This window comes from Macrosteles quadrilineatus, unplaced genomic scaffold, assembly GCF_028750875.1.
Source record: "Macrosteles quadrilineatus isolate MER2022 unplaced genomic scaffold, UCM_ALF_1.0 Scaffold_3__2_contigs__length_128488019, whole genome shotgun sequence".
NCBI lineage: Eukaryota > Metazoa > Arthropoda > Insecta > Hemiptera > Cicadellidae > Macrosteles > Macrosteles quadrilineatus.
Window position 1 is genome coordinate 95,763,005 of NW_026542596.1, and position 12,582 is coordinate 95,775,586.

General features: G+C 34.0%; 1 non-coding gene across 1 annotated transcript; it reads left to right on the plus strand.

Annotated features, from left to right (window-relative positions):
• Positions 1 to 5,321: 5,321 nt before the first annotated feature.
• On the plus strand, positions 5,322 to 5,395 carry Trnan-guu (transfer RNA asparagine (anticodon GUU)). Its single transcript has one exon. It is a non-coding gene; the product is annotated as a tRNA-Asn (tRNA).
• Positions 5,396 to 12,582: the final 7,187 nt, after the last annotated feature.

Genomic DNA, 12,582 nt, shown 5'->3' on the forward strand with positions numbered 1-12,582 from the left:
CTCAATAACGCTATATTCAGTTTTGATAGGATTGCGTATGCAGGAACTGCTGAGTTCCAAGCACTCCATTATGTAAATGTGCGGCACCACAATGAAATATGCCCATGACTTTACTAACCGTTGTTCTCTATTGGCTGAACTTTTTGTAAATTTATCGCTAGAGTGTAAAGGGTTTTAACAGAGGGCAGTTTCGTTGGATGTTAGTGTATTTTTATGACGATTGTTTAAGAGAAAATTAATAAATTTACCTACGTTTGAATATGTCTAAGGGAATAAATGTTTTACTGTAAGGTGTATCATATGGCAACGAAGCTATATACAGATATGTATAGGATATAATTATCTTAATTTAATTTTTGTTTTTTTAATTTTGCAAAGTGGTTGAAGTAATATAATGTATTGTTTGAATTTTAAGAAAAAATAATCATTATGAATTCCAATTTCTGTTACGTAAAATGCTACCAAATTATAGTTGTATTAAGATTTATTAATTATGTTGATAACATAGGTGGCCGGTCATGATGAAAACACAAATATACTCTGCCGTTAGTAAATGCATGTGAATACATAAACTGTCCATTTTTATACTGTCTGACCAGGTTGAGCATATTCTTTCGTATACTTTTTTTTTCTTTTCCAGGCTTTTGTTTTAAAGTTTAATATGTACTTCAGGGTTGTAAATTTATTTTAAAGACAACAAATAATAGACCTAAATATTTCATTTGACAGCCATCGGGTTTCAATGGTCTCGCTATTAAATTTTGAACAAAAAAAACTTAGATGTGCAACACATCTCATATCTACAATCTGAATGAAAATATTTCTTTATAAACAGTGTCTGAAGGGTTCTAGGATTTCGTTAAAAGCGTTTAGCGTATTTTTCGTTAAAGAATGTTTAAAAAGTACCTTTTTGGAATATAAGGTTGGCAGTAAAGGCTTTATTTGTCTTCTCACATTTTTAATGTTTACTACCCTTTACAGCAACTTAGTACCTAAGTATCTTAGTCATTTCGTCTATCATATAAGCACACCTATAAGAATAGGTTGAGCTTAACTAGAGTTCTGTTGTTAGTGCTTTTCTGCAAAGGGCTTAACAGTTTTGCACGGATTTTGTTATTACTTAAATTACATATTTTAATTTTGTTCATTACATTAAGACAATGCACGCAACATTGCCATTCAGCCACATAGCCTGAAGACGATGTATATGTAGATTGGAGTGGCATAATTTTTGTAGATTCAATGCCTAAGACCAGCTGATGCTTCAGCTAAAGTCATTAATTTTGTTCTTCTATTAACGAAATAAAATCATCTTTTTTAGCTATGATTTCACACAAAACACTAACTAGTACGACTGAAAATAATACCAATTTACTCAAAATCAACTATTCCAGGGTATTCATTAGTAGCTAAAATTTCGTCTATTATTTCATACTATTTACGTTGGGTATTATATAATACGAAACCGTAACTTCGTAAAGATTATTTCCTAACGATTCCTATCATTCCCGTTGGAATAACCTTTCAATGCACACAAAGAGATGATTAAGAGGGTCTTTATGTCCGGTGACTTTGTTCCGAGTTTTGTAGTTCTATCTTTGTGTCCAGGAATTTTTAAAGCGTTAAAAAATGTTAGAAAAATGTATTTTTTATGTGTTGTAACTCTGTAACCGTTCTCCGTAGCAGGATTGTGAAGAGTATTATTGAAATTTACCCTAGATCATTTTTGTGAACGTCGTATTTTGCGCTAAACTGGCTTTCAACATATTCAAAGAAATAAACACAATATCTTCATTTTTACCCACCCCCCTTCCACCAAAAAAAACCCCGCCTCTCTTAATGGTGTAACTATACGGGGACTATATTGAACAGTTTGGAGTCAAAAGTAGACTTTCACTTTGGATGTCCAGATTCAACCGTTTTTTAGACTAATTGCATCGTACTATTTAGCCTGCTCATAAACTATACCTGCACATACCGGTTGCCTCTTGTATAGACCATCTGATACGGAGTGATCTTCCCTGGTAGATCATCTGTAGCATTTAACTACGGTTTGATTAAGACGCCATCAATCGAATCAGCATTCCCCTGACACCGTGGCAGATGTCATCAGCACTGAATACATCTGCATGCAAATCAGTCATGTGGCTTTGAGATCAGCATTTGATTGTTTATTTACGAAAAATTTTATGTTATTCTCCATGGTTATTGGAGAAAATACTTTTAAATTTAACTACCTGAAAATTATGATATTTATTCTGTTCAATAGTACCTATTGCTCTGAGATAGTACTAAACAGATGGTATACGACTAAATATGTAAGTGTACAAATTTGCTAATGGTGTCAGGGATGAAACGTACGTTGGCACAATTGTATACTTTTTTTTATAAATGTAGTCTTGCTGGTAACTAAACATTATCAGTGAAATTTAATTATTTTGGTCCAACCTTTACACAGAAGATTCAGTGTTGAAAACTGTAATTTCGTAAGCGTCCTAGTTCCAAAAATAATTTTGTGTGGTATGGAAGAGGATAAGTGACCAAAACTTTGGTTGGGGGTTTTAAACAGTTTTTTCTATATTTATACAATTAGTGTTTTGACATCCTAAAATTAAGTGTATTCGTTGCTTGTCTCGTAACCATTTGCTGAGAAAACCTGTTTATTGAAATTGACTGTAGACATTTTAAACTTTATTAATTTAACGCAGACTATTTAAAAACTATTTGATCCACGGATCGATCGTTAAGCTCACTTTTATCACTGCGCGGGTAAGACGGCTCATCGCTGAGTTGAAGAATAAGCGTTGGCGTTTATCGGAGAACAAAAGCAAGGTATGAGGAGCAGGGCGGGCCGTGTGTTCATTTGTCAAAGAACAAAGCCCAGGTTCCAATAGATCATAACCAAACCCTTTGTGTCTTCTAGCGTGACGGCAGCGTCAAGTTGAATCAGGCTGAGCGAACTGCTTCTGAACTGTTACTTACGTGTCACTGAACTGTTACTGACTTGTAACGCTAACTAAACTGTTACTTACGTGTCACGGAACTATTAGACTACTGACTTGTAACACTAAATAAACTGTTACTTACGTGTCGCTGAACTATTACTGACTTGTAACACTAACTTAACTGTTACTTACGTGTCACTGAACTGTTACTAACTTGTAACGCTAACTAAACTGTTACTTACGTGTCACGGAACTATGAGACTACTGACTTGTAACACTAACTAAACTGTTACTTACGCGTCGCTGAACTATTACTGACTTGTAACACTAACTTAACTGTTACTTACTTCAATGTAAACTATTACTGACTTTTTACACTCTTACTAGACTCTTATTTGTGTGTGTGAGAAATGTAACTGACTTGTAACAATCCCATTAACCTGCATTTGCGTGTACGTTAACTGTTATTATACCTCTAACAAATCTAACAAACTGTTACTTAAGTGTGTGTGAACTGTTACTCACATGTAACACTTTTAATAAACTGTTACTTACGTGTCACTGAACTGTTACTGACTCGTAACAATCCTACTATAACAGTTATTTGCGTGTTAGTAAGCTGTTTTACCTGTAACACTTCTAACAAACTGTTATCTAAGTGTATGCGAACTGTTACTGACTTGAAACCATCCTAGTTACCTGTATTTCGTGTACATGAACTGTTACTACCTGTAAAAATTCCAACAAACTGTTAATTACATGTCACTGAACTGTTACACTGACCTGTAACAAGCTTACTGAACTGTTATTTGCACGTTTGAACTGTTTCTGACTTGTAACAATCCTACTAAACTGTTACTTACGTGTATGTGAACTGTTACTGACCTATAATACTCGCACTAAACTGTTATTTGCGTGTTTAAAAACTGTTGTGAACTGTTGTGACTTGTAACACTAATTGATTCTACTGAACTAAATAGAGTAACTTAGGGGTCGATCAACTGTTACCGTCATTACCGAATAGTACTGACTTGCAACACATCTAGTATTGCTTTGTTTAAATTTTACATTTTTGAACACGGTGAGTTTGCACTACTTAAACGTTTATTTCGGACATATACTGATTCTGTGTTATACTTCGTTGAAAAAAACACTCTTTTGTCACTTAACTGTACGAAACGGTTAAAGTACTTTGCAACACTTTTACTTCAGTTGTTGAATAATTGTCACGAGGCTTGGACTACAACTTCAAAGTACAATCCATCAATAATCTCATTTCAAGAGTTACTACATTTTGCAAAAAGAGGATGCATTGATATGTTTTAGAAATTATATCTGACATCGAAACCGTTATCAAACCTGCAATAAACTGCTAAACGTTGATGTCAAATGTAACATGAATTTCAGTGGATTTTAAAGTGTTATTCAATAGTGACAAAAATGAAAACTTTGATGTTGAAAAATAAAAATAAAACATTCAACATAACATCAGCTTTCTTTACAAGCTTTTCATTAACTTTTGCAATTTAAAGTGAAGGATGAATCCATAGTTATACTGACCAAATCAGTCACAAAATGTTTCCAAACTGTCTCTGAACTAATATCAATTCGTCAATAACTAAAACAATGTAATCACTCTATCTAATATCCTGTCAAGTGATCAATGAACTGCTACGAAACTTTCACTAAACTATTACCGAACTACTTCCAAACTTAAAGTAACTATGACCCAACCATCAAAGTGTTTAAATGTAAAATAAAACGTTGCATTTTTCTTTGTTGGTCGTTATTTATTAATCTGCTAATGTATGAGGTAGTTAATGAGTAGTAAGCCGTTATTGAAAGAAACAAAATTAGCAATAAGCTAGGGAACACGGTTAGGCATTGTACAGCATAGAACCTAATTTGTGAAAATTCGGAGCTTGGTACAGGTCTCCTAATGGTTTTTACCAACGATCTTAGATAAAATGGTATCTTAGATAGTACCGAAAGAATTCTTTATTTACTCGTCTCTAAACACATTTCTTGTTTAGACTAGTCAGCATAATTTGAGTTTATATAAGCTACAATAAAAAATATATCCAAACGTATTATATTGATAGGTTATGTGATACATATTATATTCCATAATGGTGTAGATGATTTTAACATCGTTACATAACAGTTTACATTTTGTTACCAATCTTCTATTCTATGCTTTGGATGTTTATATACAAATGCTCCATACAATATAAGAGTGTTATCAACCTGGAAAATAGACAATCGATTTTTAGGCTCAACATCGCGTTTAAGTTCATTTGTGTAAATTAATGCTTCTGAGTTATCCTTTTGCAATGCTCACAGACTGAGAAAATTTAAAATTTACAGTAAACCAGAGCCTCCGTGGCGCAATCGGCTAGCGCGTTCGGCTGTTAACCGAAAGGTTGGTGGTTCGAATCCACCCGGGGGCGAAACTTTTACGTTTTTACCTTTATATTGACCAAATTTAGTATATTTTCTCTTAACCCCAATATCCCTAGAGAGTTCGTTAAGGCTTTAAAGGTGCTGCTTTAAAGAAGCAGGTCATCGGTTATATTATCGACTGCCAACAACAGATTTATAGGCTCATATTTTACATCGACAATCTCCGCTACAAGGAAGCCGATCTTGTGAAAAAATATATTACACAGCCTGAGCGTTTGAACAACGTTAACCTAACAGGTTTTTAGAATATTGGTGTAAATTTTTGTTTGATAGTAACGATATGTTTCACGAACTATTGACGTGTCTGCTTCAATTGTTTTAATGCTTAATGTTTTGGTTTTTGTGGATGCTGTATTTCAAGCACAATGATTTAAGGTTACGTCAAAACAAAAACCAATGCATTTAATACAATACAATTCTGTAGACCTGTAGATTACTAAGACATAATAACTGTTTTCCGAAGTGTATAAATGAAGTTGAGTGGAATTGTAACTATTTTGGCAGAATTTAACACAATTTTTGATCCAACACATATGATAATTTAAGAGGTGTTTTAAGATAGGATAAACCATCCAATGCAATTCAACCATTAAATGCTCAGCTTTCACATTACGCCTTAAAATATGCCTGGGAATTCCAATAACGCAATGTATTGAAATTTTAAAATCTAACTCTCAAAATTAAACCATGTAATAGTATATTTCATTACAAGGACCGAAAGTGGCATTTTCCGTCGCGCGCTCAAGTTTTTGTGTGAGGCGAAGCCGAACACAGGGAACCCTAATTTCACGTGCGAGGCGAAGCCGAGTACGTGAGAGTTATTTCACGTACGAGGCGAAGCCGAGGACGGGAATAATGGAGCAAGTGCCGGATAATAACTTTCGGTACGAGTTATGAACGATACTTTTCATCACGACGCAAAAATACACAAACACAGATTAGCAGACCTCATTGTAATATTACAACATCTTTGTTTCTCAATTAATTTGATTGAACATCGAAATAAAATAAAATCTTCTAAAAGGAAACCTACATAATATTTCTCAATACATTTTGTTTAAACATGAAAATAACAGAATAAAACAACTTTTAACAATACATACAGCTGATTCAAATCATGAAACTAAACAGTAACAAAACACTAGCGCCGCGTAGAGGATAAATGGAGAACTAATTGAGAGCGAGGGAAAGTAAATTTAGAGCGAGGGAAAATCAGCTGATCGATTTCCCTCGCCCTAAATAAGAGCTTGGGAAACGACTACTTTCATTGAAGTCAGCTGTTATCGAAAATAGTTACTTTCGTTACGAAGTGATGAAAACATTTTTTAAATTTAAAAAAAAAATGTAACTACTGTACTAACAATCATAAATTGTTTGGTGAAAGCCGATCACTTAATGATAATGGTTATTGACAATTTCATTTTCTTCTAAGAAGTAGCCTACACTGGCTGTCCATATTCGCGTTGAAAGGAAACTTAAGAGTTTCCATGTCAAGGTCACTCATAGGTGGAGCCGCACATGATGATGGCGCTAGCATTACAACCGAAACGGGAAACAATGGCTGACGATCAGTGAAGTTAACTAGATCATCCGGTGAACAAGATATTATCCACATATGGGAAAAGTAAATTATATTGGCCTTGAAACCTAGTCGATGGAAATATTCAAGTCTCAGCTATCTCTAAAGTCTTTGATATAACTATTAAACGTGTCAGTGTACCTTTGATATTAGTGTATTTGTGATATAGATTTCTACCGACATTTAAGATTTTTTTCCTAGTTTGCGAGTCCCATGTCTCTCTTAAAATAAGGTCTCTTAAAATTTACACTCGCTTAGCTGTTGTAGAGAGGTGAGAGGTTGAAGGAGACATAAGACTGTTACAGGTGTGACTAAACGTGTAGTAACACAAATAAATTAGGAAACAAAGAAGATACAAAGGGCGAAAATACCAAATAAGAACTTTGAAACAACAAAGAACAACAATAGTAAGAAAAAGATTTACAACGTTAATTTACAAGACAAGAAAATAGAAAATTTAAAAGATTGAGTTAATAACACGTGATATGACTTGATTGTTTATATCGTTATAAATTTAGTTATATATTTTTACATACTGCTAATGGTCCCTGAAGCACACTGAAGCACACTCACACAGACACACGCACTCCGATCTTCGTTCCAGCCCGCGGTAATCTCCTCATTTTTTCCTCTCAGGTCCTCCAACTCCAAGACTCGTCACTTCTCCATCTTCTTCATTAGACCTTCCCATTGGCTGATTACCGATAGGGTGTGTGGCTATAGGTTAAAGTTGTTTCTCAGAAGTTGGCCCTACCGCTCATCACCTAGCTCACGTCAGCTGGGAAAGGAATTTGAAAATCGATGCTCATGCTACTGTTCAACTCGGTTCACACCAACTGGTCGACTAAGTGTAATGTGAACAGAGTGTCTGCGTAGATGATCACCGTGGGTAAAGGGTTAATCCCCTTTCTTACAAGCTATAGGTTGTTCTTGCTTTCATTGCAGAAACTAAAAGTAACTACTTTATCTAGAAATATACGGAAATTGGAAATTAGAGTCTTGTTAGCTTTGATAATGTTGACCTGGTGGTATAGACAGTTAGACATTTTTATCATTTTAGGGGTCAAGAGGTTATAAAGTTATATGTTCTGTGTTCTTCTATAGTGCCTTAATTTAAGTGATATCCATAACTTGAATCCTTCAATTACCAGTAATTTTCTGTTGTTGGGAAAGATAACTTTTTGTAGTACATAATTGTTTAAACAAGCCGTTGAAGGTACTGCATACCAGAGTAGTTAGAGAAATATAGTTCAAATTTGAAGATTAAAAGCTCAATTTTGAGATCAATCATATTTTGTGAGAAATTTACAATTATGGCTAGTATTTTACTTACTATTCATTCTATAAGTGAACGAGAAATATTGGAAACAAACGATATCGGGAACGAGGCGTTAAAAAACCAACGAAGTGAAATTTTAAAAATCTTTTAAAACTGTGTAGTGTAAATCAATTAGTAATAACAACGGAACCCGTGGGCAAATTGCCCATCTGAAATAGTTTTCGCACTTCATTTACGAGGCAAAACAAATAATTCAAAACCTTTAACCTTTTCAAAGATTATGTTTTTTGAGACATTTATGATGCAAATAGTTCATCGCTGCTTTGAATGCATACTCTAGAAACATATCAAATGCTTTCATATTAAACAGAAACAGAAACATATCAAATGCTCGTTCTAAACAAATCACCTTTTTAGTTACCATTTGTACCTAAAACGTGTAACTCCACGATATTGTAATCTTTAAAATTACAACATAATCATAAAATCAGTTGGATGTAAAACAGCTAAAAACATAATAGTGTAGTGAAAAAGGTGTTGCAGATAAAATCATTATCATATCAGGAGTGTGTCTAACTGTACCACTACTATGGCCACACGAGTTGGCCACTATTTCGTCAACAGCTGAGTTATATCCAAGGTGTCGAGCCCCACCCTGTTATACAGGAAGGGTGGAGACTCTCACCCTATTACCCGGCGCCTTTTACAAATAGACCATTGTATTTATCAACTTTATTAATGGCCTGAGCCTCAAAAGCAAATACATCTTCAAGGGCGTAATCCACTTTTAATAGAAATGGATGTTGGGGAAAATAGGTCAAAGGATCTGACGGAGGCTTAAGTGTTGGGGTAAATGGAGAGATGATTTATCAAGTCTTGAATGCAACGAAGACGTGAAGACGTATGGTCTCGGATGTTTCAGTAAAGATGTTATCCGTACTAAAGAGTGAAAAGAATTACAAGTGTTCTTTAGAAATTTGAGGGGTTGAAAAATAAGCTTCTTAACGTGAAATTTACCTATTTTAATTCTTGAAAAATTGTTTGGTTTTTAAATTTACATATTCGCAATAATCACAATCTAAATATGTGCATAATAATATTAAATTACTTTTGTAAACTATTGTTGGGTCCAATTTTGTCTTAAACGAATAATTTGTTTAAAAACATTTGTCTATTAAACATTGAGCAGTATGTTCATTATTATATAATAAGATATTGTGTGATAAGATGTTGTTTTAATAGTAGGCTAAAGTATTTTATTTTAAAGAATATAGAATATATTTATGTGTAACTGAGTCTTGTGTACAATGAATACACCCAAAACATAAAGTATATCTTATAAAAGAGTACAATGCAAAATGTGTTTAACTATGTATTTTGCAACAATACTCTTACATTTCAGTGTATTTGAAAGAAATGTTATTTATTTCGTCAAGTCTCGTTATTTATTAGAGCGATCTATTTATCCTCCACGACGACTGTAGTTCTCACTGTCCCACCTTAACCAGAGTCTAGCCCGGAACTATTTGACACATTACTTCACTTTGGGCATAGAAGGCCCATATACATTGGTGATTGGCGGGATTTGAACCCGGGACCTCAAGGAACGAAGCCCTGCGATCACTAGACCAGCTTGCTTCTGATGACTGCAGTGCAGTACGGTGGAGTAGCTAAACCCTGAGGTTCTGAAAGCCCGTGTTTAAAAGTCAATCCAACAATAGATCACTGTGACAACTTCTCTTACTGGACCTACTCTAAATCATGCGTGATAATATCTTTTGACAAGCGTTTAAGAAAAATACATATAAATACCCCAGCCCCAGCAAACCTGCTGACTACGCGAATTTCCATTTTCCTGATCAGATTTTCACTGAAAACTTCCCTTAGTCATATTATATTTCCCATTCGTATAACTTTAGGTTTAGTAAGTTTTAAGGTTTGCTGCTACAATGAATGTCATTAGGTGTGTTTTTTGGTACTTTGGTATTATACCGACCACACCTAATAAATACAACCTAGCCTAAGGGTGGACTATGTTTTAGGTTAGGTTAGGTTAGAGAGATTTTGGTACTAAAACTAATGAAAATATTATTTGGAATTCGATTTATAGGTGTGCTCGGTACAATACCAAAGTACCATTTTTTTATAGCTTTGTGAGAAATAAATGTATTGGGATTTTCTTCGTAACCATAGACGTACAACGAAGCTTCAATATACTACATTATTTGTTTAGCTTTACAAAATTGTTTGGAAAGAGACTCTGATGTTTTTATTTGAGGATCAAAGTAGGAAAAAATAATCTTTAGCCCGTTAAACCCCGTTTCCATGGTCCGATCATGCTGGTTCGCGAACTCGTTTAAATAAACTTGGTACTGAATTAGACGTTTTTCCTATACTCAAATAAATAGGATAAGTTTTACTCGAGTAATCTTGGGTTAATATTTATAACAGGTTTGTGTATTTATATATGTATCAGGTTTGTGTATTTATATGTGTATGTATTCATTTAACGGATTACATTTTTGGCCTCTTCGAACATTAAAAGGCAAAACTAAAGTGGTCCCGGGTTAAGATCTCACCATGAAATATGGGAAATTCACTAAAAACCTAAACATAAACCTATTTGTTCAATTCGGTGTTGTAAGTGGGCCTACGTCAGTGGTTAAGGGTGCAATGAAAGTTAAACAATGAAATGCTCCTTGCCGGTTGCCGGTTGTTTGTTGGTTAAGCTGTCTTATCTCCGTGCTACAGAAGCATTAAGGTAAGACTGAGCCTGTGCCAGACAATACAGCCTAACGATGCCTATTATCAGGGGCGTGCCACACAACAGGGGGTTATGAAGGTATTGTTTCACCCGTCTGTGGAGGTTGTCTTGAAAGGAAAACCATATTGAAGTTTTCTTGAGAAAAATATTAAAGGCAATTAATAGTTATTGATTACCTAATTATGGAAATTTTTTAAATATAATCACGTTGACCATATTGTTAACAATGTTAGTGAGGTTAGTTTAGGTATTAATTGAAAGTCTCGATTACATTTTTAACTATAAAATAGTAGGTTCTTTCTATGGAATCGTCAAGAGGATTAAAAACTAGGGTACGCACCTAGTCGTCAATATTTTTAGTCTCAGGCAACTAGCTTCGGAACTTAATATTTTTATTTTCAAGCCTTGTCTTTTTTAAATTATTTATAGTCATAATATGATTGATGACGTTTCAATACATAACTTATGTATTAAATTCCATAGTTAAACCCTGGAAGGAGTTTATTTATTTTACGGTAACAACAATGTTCAATAGTAGTAGTAGTAATTGATTAATTTAGTTCTAGTAATACCCATTAGGTATTACTAGAACTAAATTAATCAATTCATACTATGAGAAATTTGATGGCTAACATGTTGTGTGGTGTGAGATAACATAATATGATAGGGCACTTATATAACCTAATATAATAAATGATAGGTGAATTTAAAAGAACTGTTTGAAATTATAACTTTACAATTAAATAGTTTAATAAATGATGTGAAAAACTCATGTAATTATATCAACCGAAAAAGCTGGTCTAGAGGAAAGTGCTATAGTTCTGTCCTTGAGGCCTGGGGTTCAATTCCCTCCAATCACGATTATTCACAATCGTTTCAGATTATGTGATTGAACCTTCTTGGATCATAGTTCTCTTGAACTCTAGGTCATCCTGTCAAGAAAACAAACGATGGGTCCAACAGAGGAAGAGGAAATTATATTTATAGATAACTCTTTCTAATGACCAATAAATACAATAAAATAAAACTGATTAAGTTATGACTCATGTCATGATTTATAACCTAAAAGTAGGGATTACAAACATACTGAATATCAAGATGCTTTAATGTGTTCGAGATGCACACTAAAATTAAAAGTTGTTGGTCTTGAAAATATGTGCCTTTAATTAAAATCAAAATTGATTTAGTTAATTTTAGTATTTTGATATACAGTGTGATGTATGCATGGATTTATATTTTGAAGTATCGCGTATGTATTTGAAGGTATAAAACTCATCCCCATTTTTAGCAAGAGTTGGTATAATACTTGTATTTTGCCTCCATTGATATTAAAACAACTTTTTTATGGAGCTTAAACATCGGAATTCAATCTCTTAAGATTTAAAAAATATATAACGACACTGCCAATCAGTGAGGCATTAGAGAGGTCGGATGGTTTTCTGATTTGTTGTCAGGACCAGCGTTGTTCGAGGGCTTTCAATATCCGGTAACAAATAGACAGCCAGACATGTCGGTTGCGAGGCTATTTTTGTGAACGCCATAATACAAATTT